The following is a 13,805-nucleotide window of genomic DNA, read 5'->3' as shown; positions in this document are numbered from 1 at the left end:
CTATCCATATTTCCAATTATTAAAGCTACATATTGTTTCCACTACACATATTTCTTTTTGTTTTCAATTCATTCTATCCACAATTCAATTATTCAACCTGCAGCCCTGTGGAGTTTTGTATGTAGTCAGTATTCCACCAACTCGTATTTCCCAATTTTCAAGCGGACCAACTCCATCAATTTCCCAATTTCAGGTCGACTGAACCCGCCCCCCTCCCATATATATGTATCTGCTTTTAGTGGGTAGAGCTACAATAATCTTTCCCTATTTCAATTGGGATTTTAGGACCAATGTACAGGTTAGGTTAGGTTAGATTAGGTTAGGTTAGGTTAGGTTAGGTTAGGTTAGGTTAGGTTAGGTTAGGTTAGGTTAGGTTAGGTTAGGTTAGGTTAGGTTAGTTTCATCACTTTACTGTGGTTAAAAGAATACATCTAACTATCCATTTATAAACTATGGCACAAAGATTCACCCTCAATGGACTAGACTGTTAAACATTTCTTACTAAACCTAACATAAAACTACGACGATAAACGCAACACTCTTAAACTACGGTAAACTACGGTATAAGTAGACGCACTCTCAACCACCCCCCCCCCCACCCCACGGTAAGGGGAAACAAAATATACCTTACGAATTTATGTGAATCTGTGACTAAGATCTTCAACTCAGCATCTTTTCACATTTATCTCACGAGATCACCGAGTCTTCTCCTGCCACCAGCATCCATAAGTCTCTAACTATCTGTCTCTCTTAAACAGACCAATCCTGGTTAGGTCATGAGGCTATCTATCTATCTCTCTGTCTATCCGTCTTTATGCATGCCTGTTGATATAGTTCCCTATCTATCCATCTATCTATCTATCTATCTATCTATCTATCTATCTATCTATCTATCTATCTATCTATCTATCTGTCTGTCCCTATATCTGGTTGTCTACTCGTATACATATCCATCCATCGTCTGATCTATTAGTGTACATGTAATGTTTATCCCTTAGGTCGACGTTATTAAACAAATGACGTCACAAATGAGCCAGACTCCTGTGGCTTTGTGACCTTTGGTGTGTAAGTGGGATATGGGGGATATGTCTGTCTGTCTGTCTGTCTGTCTGTCTGTCCGTCTGTCTGTCTGTGTGTCTGTCTGTCTGTGTGTTTTGTTGTATTGTATCTAAGTTTGTCGGTGTGTTTCTCAATGTCTCTATCTCCATATCAAATTTTCTCTTTCTCTCTCTTTCACTATATTCATTTGACAATCTGTTTTTAAACCCAGTGTTCCACCTGACCGTCTCTTCGTTCCTCCCGTTCCTCCTCCCATAATATAAGTAATTAATTCCTCCCCAAACTTGGCAGATTTTTGGCTCATAAGTTGAAGTTGCTCATTTGATTTGATTTCTCACTTAAGTAATATATTTTTTTTTATTTAAAGGAAAGAAAGAGTTCATTCCGATTCATTATGTTGGTCGTTACAGCATATAAGACCTAGTGAACGGTGCTTAATAACCCTGGTAATTGAAGTACCTAAAACTAAGACCTAATGAACGGTGCTTTGGGGAGATAAAGGTTACTAATAACCTTTTAGCGGCAAAAAAGACCTCCAGTTATTCCTCTTAAGTCCTCACAGTCCTAAAAATGACCTCCAGCTATACCTCTTAAGTCTTCACAGTCATAAAAATGACCTCCAGCTATACCTCTTAAGTCTTCACAGTCATAAAAATGACCTCCAGCTATACCTCCTAGTCCTCACAGTATTAAACATGACCTCCAGCTATACCTCTCTTACACTCTTGGTGACAGTTAATACCCCTCTCTCTCTCTCTCTCTCTCTCTCTCTCTCTCTCTCTCTCTCTCTCTCAATTCATATTTACGTCACGGTCTCACGTAAAAAAAAGAATACAAACAGTTCGCTTTTTCCCACATTAAATCATGCTGCTCTGACGTCCCAGTAGTTCAGAAACCATCATTGTTGTTTCTTTAATATATGATGATGATGCTGTGTTGCCTACATTATCGGGAAGAGAACGTGAGTACGACTCAAACGATAATTTATGCATTTTTAGACAAAAGAAAATTAAATATGGCGTAAAATGAGGAATTAAGTAAATATAACTTTCTTTTTAATTTAAGCGCCCATCATCATCATCATCATCTTTTACGGTTACTTTTCACACTTGCGTCGGTTAGCCGTAACTACCTGATGGCATTGTACCCCTGTTACCATCAAGTATATTTGAAGCAGGTTTAACGACTGGCTGTCCTTCCTATCACCGACTCACTGGTACACACTGGGAACTAAACATTAGTATGTGTAGCACACTGTCAAGCGCGCCCCCTTAGCTAACGAGGAAGGGCCACAATTCCCTAAGGTAACAGAGAAATATAAACTGTTTGTCTATTTATTTTTTAGAAAGGCGTCCCGGGTTGAGGTGGGAGGGATATAAAAAAAGGATTTTACAGCTAATAGGATAGACGATGGATTTTCCAGCGATGTGTGATGTTTATATATAAAAGTAATAATAATAATAATAACAATAACAATAATCACTGAGGATACTAACAATAACAGGCACACAAACACCATTGTCACAAACACAATTAACGCACCACCACCACCACCACCACTCCTTGTACCACAGTCACTACCAAAATACAGGATTAAACTCCATACTCAATTAACGTGACAAGAGAAGATGAAAGCCGAGCACTGTCCACGCCAGGGAATGCCAACACACGTCAGAGAGTGCCAACACACGTCAAGAAGTGCCAACACACGTCAGAGAGTGCCAACACACGTCAGAGAGTGCCAACATACGTCAGAGAGTGCCAACACATGTCAGAGAGTGCAAACACACGTCAGAGAGTCCCAACACACGTCAGGAAGTGCCAACACACGTCAGAGAGTGCCAACACACGTCAGAGAGTGCCAACATACGTCAGAGAGTGCCAACACACGTCAGAGAGTGCCAACACACGTCAGAGAGTGCTAACACACGTCAAGAAGTGCCAACACACGTCAGGAAGTGCCAACACACGTCAGAAAGTCCCAACACACGTCAGAGAGTGCCAACACACGTCAGGAAGTGCCAACACACGTCAGAGAGTCCCAACACACGTCAGAGAGTCCCAACACACGTCAGAGAGTGCCAACACACGTCAGAAAGTGCCAACACACATTAGGAAGTGCCAACACAGAAAGTGCCAACACACATTAGGAAGTGCCAACACACGTCAGAAAGTGCCAACACACTGCTAATCTCACCATAAATAACACAACTCCATAATAATGTCACTATTAATAATAAGAAGCAGAGACATATTTTGACTTACAGTGCATCATCTGTTACTTTTATTGTGCGTTTGTAGTGTTAAGTGTGGGAGATATTTTATTTCTGCTGTTAATGATGTGATAATTTTTCTTTATAATCATTAACTTGCCTGATGTTTAATGAGAGGAAATAAACACAACATTATTTACTGTTACTGTTGTCGTTATTGTTATTACTTTAGCATTTATAATTATTCTTATTGTTGGTATTATATATATATATATATATATATATATATATATATATATATATATATATATATATATATATATATATATATATATATATATTGCATGAGACTATTATTCTTATTCGTATTTATGTCACTAATATTATTGTCATTATTATTAGTGTTATTGGTTGTTATTGTTGTTAATGTTGTTGTTGTTAATGTTTTTGTTATTATTATTAAAGTACATGCTATCATTATCGTTTAATATTAATTTTACTATCAACATCATCACTATATCATTATTGCAACATCCTACCAGGCAACATTGATTTCCAGGTGACGGAGACTTATAATTATCGCTCTACCTGGGTCGTCACCTTTAACCTTTCACTGGGAAATTCATAACCTTCAGTGTTTTGATCTGGTGTATTGAGAGCCCAGGTAATGTAATATTCCTGGCAGTAGTGTTAAGGTAGTGTGGCCGGGTGTTGATGTGGGAGGTGTCTTGGGAGGTTGTGTCTTGGAGGTACGGGTTCACATGAAGCGTCTTTTATCCTCCGCCCGTTGTCTGTTTTATGAGGTAATTAAACAAACACACAGGAATACGTCCCCCAGTACTGATCAGCTGTCATGAGAGGATAATCAGCTGGTGGATGATGTCTGAACACTATCCCATATTATCATACAGCATGAGAGAGTTACGTGACGTGTCCTGCTGGGGAGGGGGTGGGAGGGGGGAGGTTAGGGATGGGGAGGGAGATGAGGAGAGGAGGTACAAGAGGTGGTTTCAGTCAATCATGATACTGTTTATCTCTCTCTCTCTCTCTCTCTACCTTTCTCAATCTCTCACTCCCCCACTTCCCTTCCCCCATATCCCACCCCCTGTCCCTTGTCTCTCTTTTTCTGTCTTATCTTCTCTCCTCTCCTCCTTTGTCTCCCCCTCTACCTTTTACCTTTCCTCTTCATCGCTCCCTCCCTCTGCCTCACTCTTCAGATCTCTTCTTCTCCCTCTGTTCTGTCTCTTTCCCCATTCACCTCCCTCCTCTCTCACTGATTCAAAGGAAACATTCCATTTATATATTACCGTGCATGTTCGCCCTCCTTACATTAACAGCCCTCCCGCCGTGTGTGTGTGTGTGTGTGTGTGTGTGTGTGTGTGTGTGTGTGTGTGTGTGTGTGTGTGTGTGTGTGTGTGTGTGTGTGTGTGTGTGTGTGTGTGTGTGTGTGTGTGTGTGTGTGTGTGTGTGTGTGTGTGTGTGTGTGTGTGTGTGTGTGTGTGTGTGTGTGTGTGTGTGTGTGTGTTGTGTGTGTGTGTGTTGTGTGTGTGTGTGTGTGTGTGTGTGTGTGTGTATGTGTGTGTGTATGTGTGTGTGTGTGTGTGTGTGTGTGTGTGTGTGTAACTCCAAAGGTAAGTAATATTTTGTAAATAAATATATAATTACATATATTTATACATTCCTTACTCCTGAGTTATTAAGATGGATGGATGGGATAGAGAGAGAGAGAGAGAGAGAGAGAGAGAGAGAGAGAGAGAGAGAGAGAGAGAGAGAGAGAGAGAGAGAGAGAGAGAGAGAGAGAGAGAGAGAGAGAGAGAGAGAGAGAGAGATAGCGAGAGAGAGAGAGAGAGAGAGAGAGAGAGAAAAGAGAGAGAGAGAGAGAGAGAGAGAGAGAGAGAGAGAGAGAGAGAGAGAGAGAGAGAGAGAGAGAGAGAGATGGATGGATGGATGGAGGTACAGAAGATAAGGTAGGTAAATAGAAATAGAGAGGCATAGAGACAGACAGAGAGACAGACAGACAGACAGACAGAGAGAAACAAGAAACAGAGAGAGGGGGTTGCAGGTATGTACACACAAACATTAATACAGAGGAACAGAAGCGATAGTAAAATGCCTTGTCGTGTTTACATGTGAGTCTCGCTACGTATATGTGTGTACATAGCCTTCGTGACTGTGTTTGTGTGTGCCAGTGCGCAAGCGTGTGTTTGTGTATGTGCGTGGGTATGTGTCTATGCTTGTGTGTGTGTGTGTGTGTGCAGGAGGGATGCTCAGATAGGCCCACACTCTGTCGGTGGGTGTGTGTGTGTGTGTGTGTGTGTGTGTGTGTGTGTGTGTGTGTGTGTGTGTGTGTGTGTGTGTGTGTGTGTGTGTGTGGTCCAGCTTAACGGTACTACCCTCTCTAATGTTACCCACTTTCAGTATCTCGGCTCCCACCTGTCCACTCCCGCGAACATCGATGAAGAGATTCAGCATCGGATCAGATGTGTATCTCAAGCCTTTGGCAGACTCCCTACCCGTGTCTTCAGCTGTAGGGAGCTGAAATTATCTACAAAGTTGCATGTATATCGAGCAATGGTCCTCCCCAACCTGCTATATGGCAGCGAGACATGGGTCATATACAGGAAGTACCTCAAGGCACTTGAAAACTTTCACCAACGTAGTTTACGTCCCATCCTCCGAGTTCGTTGGGAAGAAAAGAGAACAAACGTCAGTAGTCTTGCTGACACCAATGTAGAAGCATCGCGGCTACCATAATCAATGAACAACTACGCTGGACTGGCTATGTTACCCGCATGGACGACAGTAGACTGCCAAAGCAGCTACTTTACAGTCACCTAACGAATAGTAAACGTAACGCTGGCGGGCAACTGAAAAGGTATAAAGATAGTCTTAAGACAAACCTGAAAAAGTGCCAAATCGACCTCCTCACCTGGGAGATGATTACTCCACACCGTAACGCTTGGAGGAGCACCACACAAGAAGGTGACAATACTTTCGAGTTAGCCCGACTGAATAACGAGGCAGACAAGCGCCAACGCCGGAAAGACACTGCTGCCGCCCCTCCCGCACTAGATGTAGCCCCCCACATGTGTAACATCTATGATCGACCGTGCCTTTCCCGTATCGGCCTCTTTAGTCACCTCAGAACTGACCAACCTAGGTGACATCCTTAACAACTCATATCATTGTATCATGGCTGGATGATCGTCATACCCGATTCCGAGTGATAGAAAAGTAGTAGTAGTAGTAGTAGTAGTAGTGTGTGGTCGCTCCTCTTATCACGTCAGTTTGCGTCAAGGCCAAGCATTTTGTAGACGGTGATGCAAGTGTCATGAAAGTGAGAGTGAAATGAATAGCGAAGAGAAAAGGAGAACGAAAGTGGAGTAGGAAGACACAAAACAAATGTGAAATAAAAGAAACTAAAGGAAAGTAAACAGAAGAAAATATGCTACAGAAGATAAAAAATAAAAAAAAGAACAAAAACAAAACCACATAAGATGAAAAGGATTGCAATGAAAAAGAATAAATGAGAGAGAGAGAGAGAGAAAGAGAGAGAGAGAGAGAGAGAGAGAGAGAGAGAGAGAGAGAGAGAGAGAGAGAGAGAGAGAGAGAGAGAGAGAGAGAGAGACTTTAGCTATAAAATTTGATTGTTCACATTCCTACATATTTTTATTTGTTTATTCTTGTGATATAAAGGGTAGTGAGAGAGAAGCAAACACAATACTGGCTGAACTTATCAAAGTTGTGTGATAAACAGCAATATCTTTTGTAATATACATTTGAAAGTTCACGAGCAGAGGTAAAAAAAAATAAACATTATATATACAGTATACATATGCACTCAAAAACGCATGAAATATATGCACGGTGAAGCAGGCAAAACTCCCGTACCATAAAACTACGCCAAAACGCATGAACGCTTTTGCTCGCATGGCTAAGTACATAACCAAGCAAACGGAGGCACCTGGTCTCTGTGTACGTGTTAGTGCATATAATCACAGGTTTTTATGAGGGAGACACACACGTAAATGCTAACTCACACGCTCAAGGACATTCGAGGAAGTACGTACACATTAGTATTTATACACACCACCAGCAACGTTCTCAACAACATACAGCATACACTCGTTCTTTAACATTCACAATAAAAACAAATTCACTCCCACCCTTACACACACACACACACACAGACACACACACACAGACACACACACACAAACACACATATCCTCCACCCAAACACACTACCACAAACACACACACACATACAACTTCCCTCCCCCCCCCACACACACAACCTCCACCCCACCAAACAAACACATTCTACACCAGAGAAACAAAGTCACACCCTTTCTCTAACAAATATACTCTTCTCCTTTCCTCTTTCCTCCACCTTCTTCTATCACCCTCCTTTATCAATCCATCTCCCTCCTATCCCTCCTACTCCTCATTACAACACACAAACATGTTGATGGTATATTCTGCGCGAGGGTAACAATGATCTAAGTCCATTTGCTAACTGAGTAATTATAAGCAAATACCATGACACCTGATGTATGGGAAGGCTGGTTAACGTAGAGATTATATCTATCTGTCTGTCTGTCTGTCTGTGTCTGTCTATCTGTCTTTCTATCTCTTTTTTGTCTCTGTCTCTTAATTCATCAAAGAGTTTCTTTCCACATTTTCAGACACACATTTTCACCCTGGCAGCTGAACCTTTCACACAACATATCAAGGAGAAAGATATAATAACATCAGGTCTGAATTTCAGTTAACAGTGGCCGCGTTTCACAGCGTCCGACTGGGTGACATTGTCTGAGTGCGTCAACAAGCAAATTAGATTATGGAATTATGAAAAAAAAGTGAAAAAGTGTTGTAAAGGACTCCTGGGACACGAGAGAGAGAGAGAGAGAGAGAGAGAGAGAGAGAGAGAGAGAGAGAGAGATAAGCCACCACTCACTGAGGCACCCTCCCACCAGTTCACGAGACAGGAAATACATAACTTACAGCGGCAACAACCTCTGTACAAGGAGAGGCTGGAAGCTTGGAGGATGGGGCGAGGGGAGGGCGCAGGAGGCAGGGGATGGGAAGGAAGGGGAGAAGGAGGAGGAGGAGGAGGAGGAGGAGGGTGAGGAGGAGAGGAGGAGAGGAGGAGGAGGAGGGGGAGAGGAGGTGAAGTGGATGAAGCTAAGGAACAGGGAAGAAGAGAGGTAAAAGGTGGGTGTGATGATGGGAATGGAAAGAGAGAGGAGAGAGAGAGAGAGAGAGAGAGAGAAAGAGAGAGAGAGAGAGAGAGAGAGAGAGAGAGAAGAGGAGGAGGCAAGGGAAAAGAGGAAGTGATGAATAGATGTAAAACAGAGACAGGGATGATAAAAGGACAGATAAATGAGAGAGAAAAATAAATGATTGGAAGCAAAAGAGGAAGAGGAAGGGGTAGAAGAACTTTGTATTAGTGTGTGTGTGTGTGTGTGTGTGTGTGTGATGGTAGAAAGCGGATGATGAAATAGAAGGAAAAGGAGATATAATGAGTGATGAAATGGGAGAGGAAAAGTAAGGAAAAGAAAGTAAGTGATTGGAAAGGGAAGCAAAGATAATGATAATGGAATGGGAGAAAGATAAACATCTGAAGATGTTATGGAAAAGAAAAACAGAAGAAACGATGAAATGGGAAAGGAAGAAGAGATAGAAAAAGAAAGAAGGGATAAAATGACATAATAGGCGAGAGAGAGAGAGAGAGAGAGAGAGAGAGAGAGAGAGAGAGAGAGAGAGAGAGAGAGAAATGGAATGAGAGGGACAAATGATGAGGAAATCCTGGAATGGGAAATGGAATGGGGGGAGGAAAGACGTATGGCGAGAAAGGTGAGGCAGGGAAGATGATGAAATGGGAGAGGGTAGACATGTGATGATGGTGGAGGAGAGGATGGCAAGGGTAATAAGAGAGACAGACAGAGAGACAGACAGACAGACAGACAGACAAGTGTATAATAAAGATAAGGAAGAAATGAATAGGGTAGATGGATAGACATCATGAGAAACGAATTAGAACTGAGATAAGAGGCGATAAACATAAGGAGCAAACCAAACGAAAAATAACAAACAATACAGAATGGAAGGGAAATTTAAATTAACATGTGTGTGTGTGTGTGTGTGTGTGTGTGTGTGTATCAGAACCCCCCCCCCCATAAAAAATACTAAACAAACAACAAAAACAACAAAACAATTTACATCTAACAAAATTAAAAGGAACGACGAGAAAGACAACAACAAAAAAAATCATGAAAAAATACAAATAAAAACTCATAAACTCAGAGAAGGAAGGAAGGAAAAACAAGGAGCCGCAGAGAACACGAAGAACTTAATTAGATAGAATAAAAAGTGTAATAGAGAGAGGGGGAAGATAAATGTCGTGAGAGGGAGACAGGTGTGAGGGAGGAGAGGGAGGGTCCTACACACCACTCATCAATATTCATCTGGGACACAATATTGAGGGAGAGTGGGAGTGGTGAGGGAAGGTTTGAGAGGGAGTGAGAGTGGTAAGGAGGGGAGGGAGGTAGGAGGAAGGAGAGAGAGAGAGAGAGAGAGAGAGAGAGAGAGAGAGAGAGAGAGAGAGAGAGAGAGAGAGAGAGAGAGAGAGAGAGAGAGAGAGAGAGAGAGAGAGAGAGAGAGAGAGAGAGAGAGAGAGAGAGAGAGAGAGACTAACCCACCCCCACTACCATCACCTTAATAAAGCTCTTACATTCTCAGGTTATTGATTTTAATTAAGTCTTATTAAAACTTAAAAACTCCATACACACCAGCCGCCATGTTTTTATTTTACTGGATATTTTTTTTTTTTATTAATCGCTGTAAAGGTCAAAACCTAATACCGGTTTGTTATTTTCTCGCCTTAATAGATTTCTTAATTGAGTTTTTGGGGATTTTCTTTTTCTTTTTTTTTTTGCCACCAAGAAAAAAAAGGTGACAAAAAGATATTAGATCGAGTGGTAGACTTATATATTAACTTTTTTAAATCTGTTTTTCTTTTTCTTTCCAAGGGAAGAAATTACTAATCTCCTTATACAGTGGTTTCTGGCTGTGACCCCTGACCTTTGGTTGTGACCTGTGACTATTGGTTGTGACCTGTGACCATTGGCTGTGACCTCTGACCTTTAGCCGTGACCTGTGACCATTGACTTTGACCTTTAGCTGTGACCTTTGACTTTTGACCCCTGACCTTGGGCTATGACCTTTGACATTTAGCTGTGACCTCTGACCGGCATTGTTTGTTTGAGCGAAAAATTCAGTTTGTCCATCTTTCACTTAGACGACACAATGCTACTTCATTTGGGTGACAAGATACTGGTAATTAAGTGAAAGGTCATCCTTCATTAGGACGACAACAATATAGGTGTTACAAATGGTTGTAGGAAATTATGAGTTGAGGACATGATGAAAGTTATTCCACACGACAGACGGTGCACTGCCTTTGTGAACTACTTAGTTGAGAATTGTGTGTCAGAAGAGTCCAACATGAGGGCTGCTGGACCATCAGTTGTCAGCAAAAGAACCAACAATGGACCGGAGTCTTGTCACGTTCATTTTAACGAGCAGTTGTACTCATCATATCCTTCATTGTTCATCTTCCTCGATGTTCTACGGAAACTACAGGCGACCAGACGACCACTACACCCAAATCAAGGAAATGAATGCTGGTGGACCTGTAATACGCGTTGAGAGAGAACTGAGCACACCAAGAGTATGATAACGAGGAAATTACTCGGGCGCAGTTTATTCGACAAATTGGCTACAAATTTTCAGCAAGAACAGATATGTAAATATATTAAGTTTAAATAAAAAGAATTTGCAATTAGTCCATTTTTTTACTTTATAATTTTATGACATCAAATTAGTCTACGTGTTTTAATGTTGGAAAATATGTAGTAAATTGTCCAGGATCCATATTTCCCGAATTTATATTTTTCACTAATTCTATAAAGTATATGGTTCGTCTAAGTGATGCAAATATTGTCGCTAAAATTGAGTGATTTACCGCGCCCATGCATCCAAAATAAATGCGCCCCTCCTGACCCTTGACTGTGACCTCTGACCCTTGGATATGACCTCTTGACCTTGACCTAATTTCGCACCGGGCCTCTATTAAAGAAAAGAGTGATTTAGAAGCATTAGGGTTTTTCTGCACTACGTAACTGACTTATTCACATACAAATCGATTACTATACCCTCACTCCCCTTCCCAAAGTGAAGGCAATAATGAAAGACAGACAGACAGACAGACAGACAGACAGACAGACAGACAAACAGAAAATCATTAATCAAAATATAAGACCCAATTATCTCATCTTTATATATTCCGGTAAAATTTCTGTTCATTACTATACAAATACAACAACTCGCACCTAATGACCACTCGGGATTCTAAACTCATTAAGGGAGGTAATTTAATCTACGCACCATCATTAATTACATCAACGGGAAAGTAGTGATGTAATAAAGTAAGAAATTATTCGTCCTTGGTGATAATGTAGCAGAGTTGGTCGTCTTGTAAACGTATAATCACAGGTTCGATTCCCGTCCGGTAGATAATCACACACACATATACTTTATTAAGATAAAAAGAATGAATAGAGGAAAAACAAATAAAGAAAACAAGAAACTAAATAAAAAAAAGAACACAAAGACGTGAAATAGAATAATAATAATAAAGTCACAAAACACAAAACAACTTAAAAAATATATAATTTTTTTTCTCCTTATATGACCTTCACTTTGACCCCTGGGGATAAAATTATGCAAATTATCTAATATACATATTACATAATGGTCCGCTCCAGAGGTATTAATATTAATTTGTCAGGGGAATTCTCATGATCCTTTTATTTGGGAAGATTCAAATATTTCCCCCCCCGAATGATAAATGTTCAACGTAGGATATATAATGGGCGGGTCTTTATTGCCCGTCGCTCACTGATCAAATTGCCTCCTGACCTAATTGGGTTTCAGTTCTAATTGGAGTCAGTCTTAATAGGTACCAGTTCTAATTGGTGCCAGGCCTAACTGGGGCTAGGCCTAATAGATGCCAGGTCGAATAGATGCCAGTTCTTATTGGTGTTAGGTCGAATAGATACCAATCCTAATTGGTGCCAGGCCGAATAGGTGCGCAGTTCGATTAGGTGCCCGTTACAATAGGCGACAGTCTTTAATTGGAGCCAGTCCTAATAGGTGCTAGGACGAATAGATGTTAAGTCCTATTAGTAAAACTAGTAAGAAAAATTAGATAAAAATATTTCAAAATACTATAATATAATTTAACCAGAATCTTACATAGACACCAGAAAAAAAGATTACCAGAAGAAGCCATTACAAACACGATTACCAAACCACAACAATCATAATGTACAAAAAAAAAAAAAAAACCCACAGACTTATACAATGTCTCAATTGGCATGTCTTATACGAACGCCACTGCTGATAGAAGACAAGCGAACGTTCGTCACTGAGGGGAGGAAGAATAAGTAAACGCCAGGCATGATTGATTGCTCGTGCTGGCGCCGTTTTTTTTTTCCTAGTGGTGTTGCTGGGGATTTATACTGTAACCACACGAGCCCTTGTCAGCCTACTAGCTCCTGTAGTTACTGGCTATTGATAAGTGACTAGCTATTGACAATGTCTAAGTTATCAACACGCTGCTAGCTACTGTAATTATTGGCTATTGATAAGTTAATAGGTGTTGACAAAATACTGACTATCAACTAGTATTGGCTATTGTAAGGTACTGCTATTAACTAGTTACTCCATACTATAAATAAAATATTTTTATAAGTTACCTACATCTAAGTAATTACTTCCAGTTACACAAAAAATTACTAGCTATTAAATAAGTTACTGGCCACAAAGAAGCACTGGCTATGTCGAACTTATTGATCCATTAACAAGTTAAAGTCTATTAACAAGTTATTGGTCTATTAACAAGTTAAAGTCTATTAATAAGTTATTGGTCTATTAACAAGTTAAAGTCTATTAATAAGTTATTGGTCTATTAACAAGTTAAAGTCTATTAATAAGTTATTGGTCTATTAACAAGTTAAAGTCTATTAACAAGTTATTGGTCTATTAACAAGTTAAAGTCTATTAACAAGTTATTGGTCTATTAACAAGTTAAAGTCTTTTAACAAGTTATTGGTCTATTAACAAGTTAAAGTTATTGATCTATTAACAAGTCAAAGTCTATTAACAAGTTATTGGTCTATTAACAAGTTAAAGTTATTGGTCTATTAAAAAGTTTTTGGTCTACTAACAACTTATAGTCTATTAATAAGTTATAGTCTATTAACAAGTCATAGTCTATTAACGAGTTATAGTTTATTAAAAAAGTTACTGGTCAATCATCAAGTATTATCTTATTCACGTCACACCGGACACCTTGATACACGAGCACTGGTACAGCAGGTAAATGTTTGTCTCGTGTTACCTGAAGGTGTTGTTGGCGAGGAGGAACATTGTCTCAGGAGCATTCAAGGATTTTTTATTCACACT

This window comes from Homarus americanus, unplaced genomic scaffold, assembly GCF_018991925.1.
Source record: "Homarus americanus isolate GMGI-L3 unplaced genomic scaffold, GMGI_Hamer_2.0 scaffold12143, whole genome shotgun sequence".
NCBI classification, from domain to species: domain Eukaryota; kingdom Metazoa; phylum Arthropoda; class Malacostraca; order Decapoda; family Nephropidae; genus Homarus; species Homarus americanus.
This window is presented reverse-complemented; position numbering follows the sequence as displayed.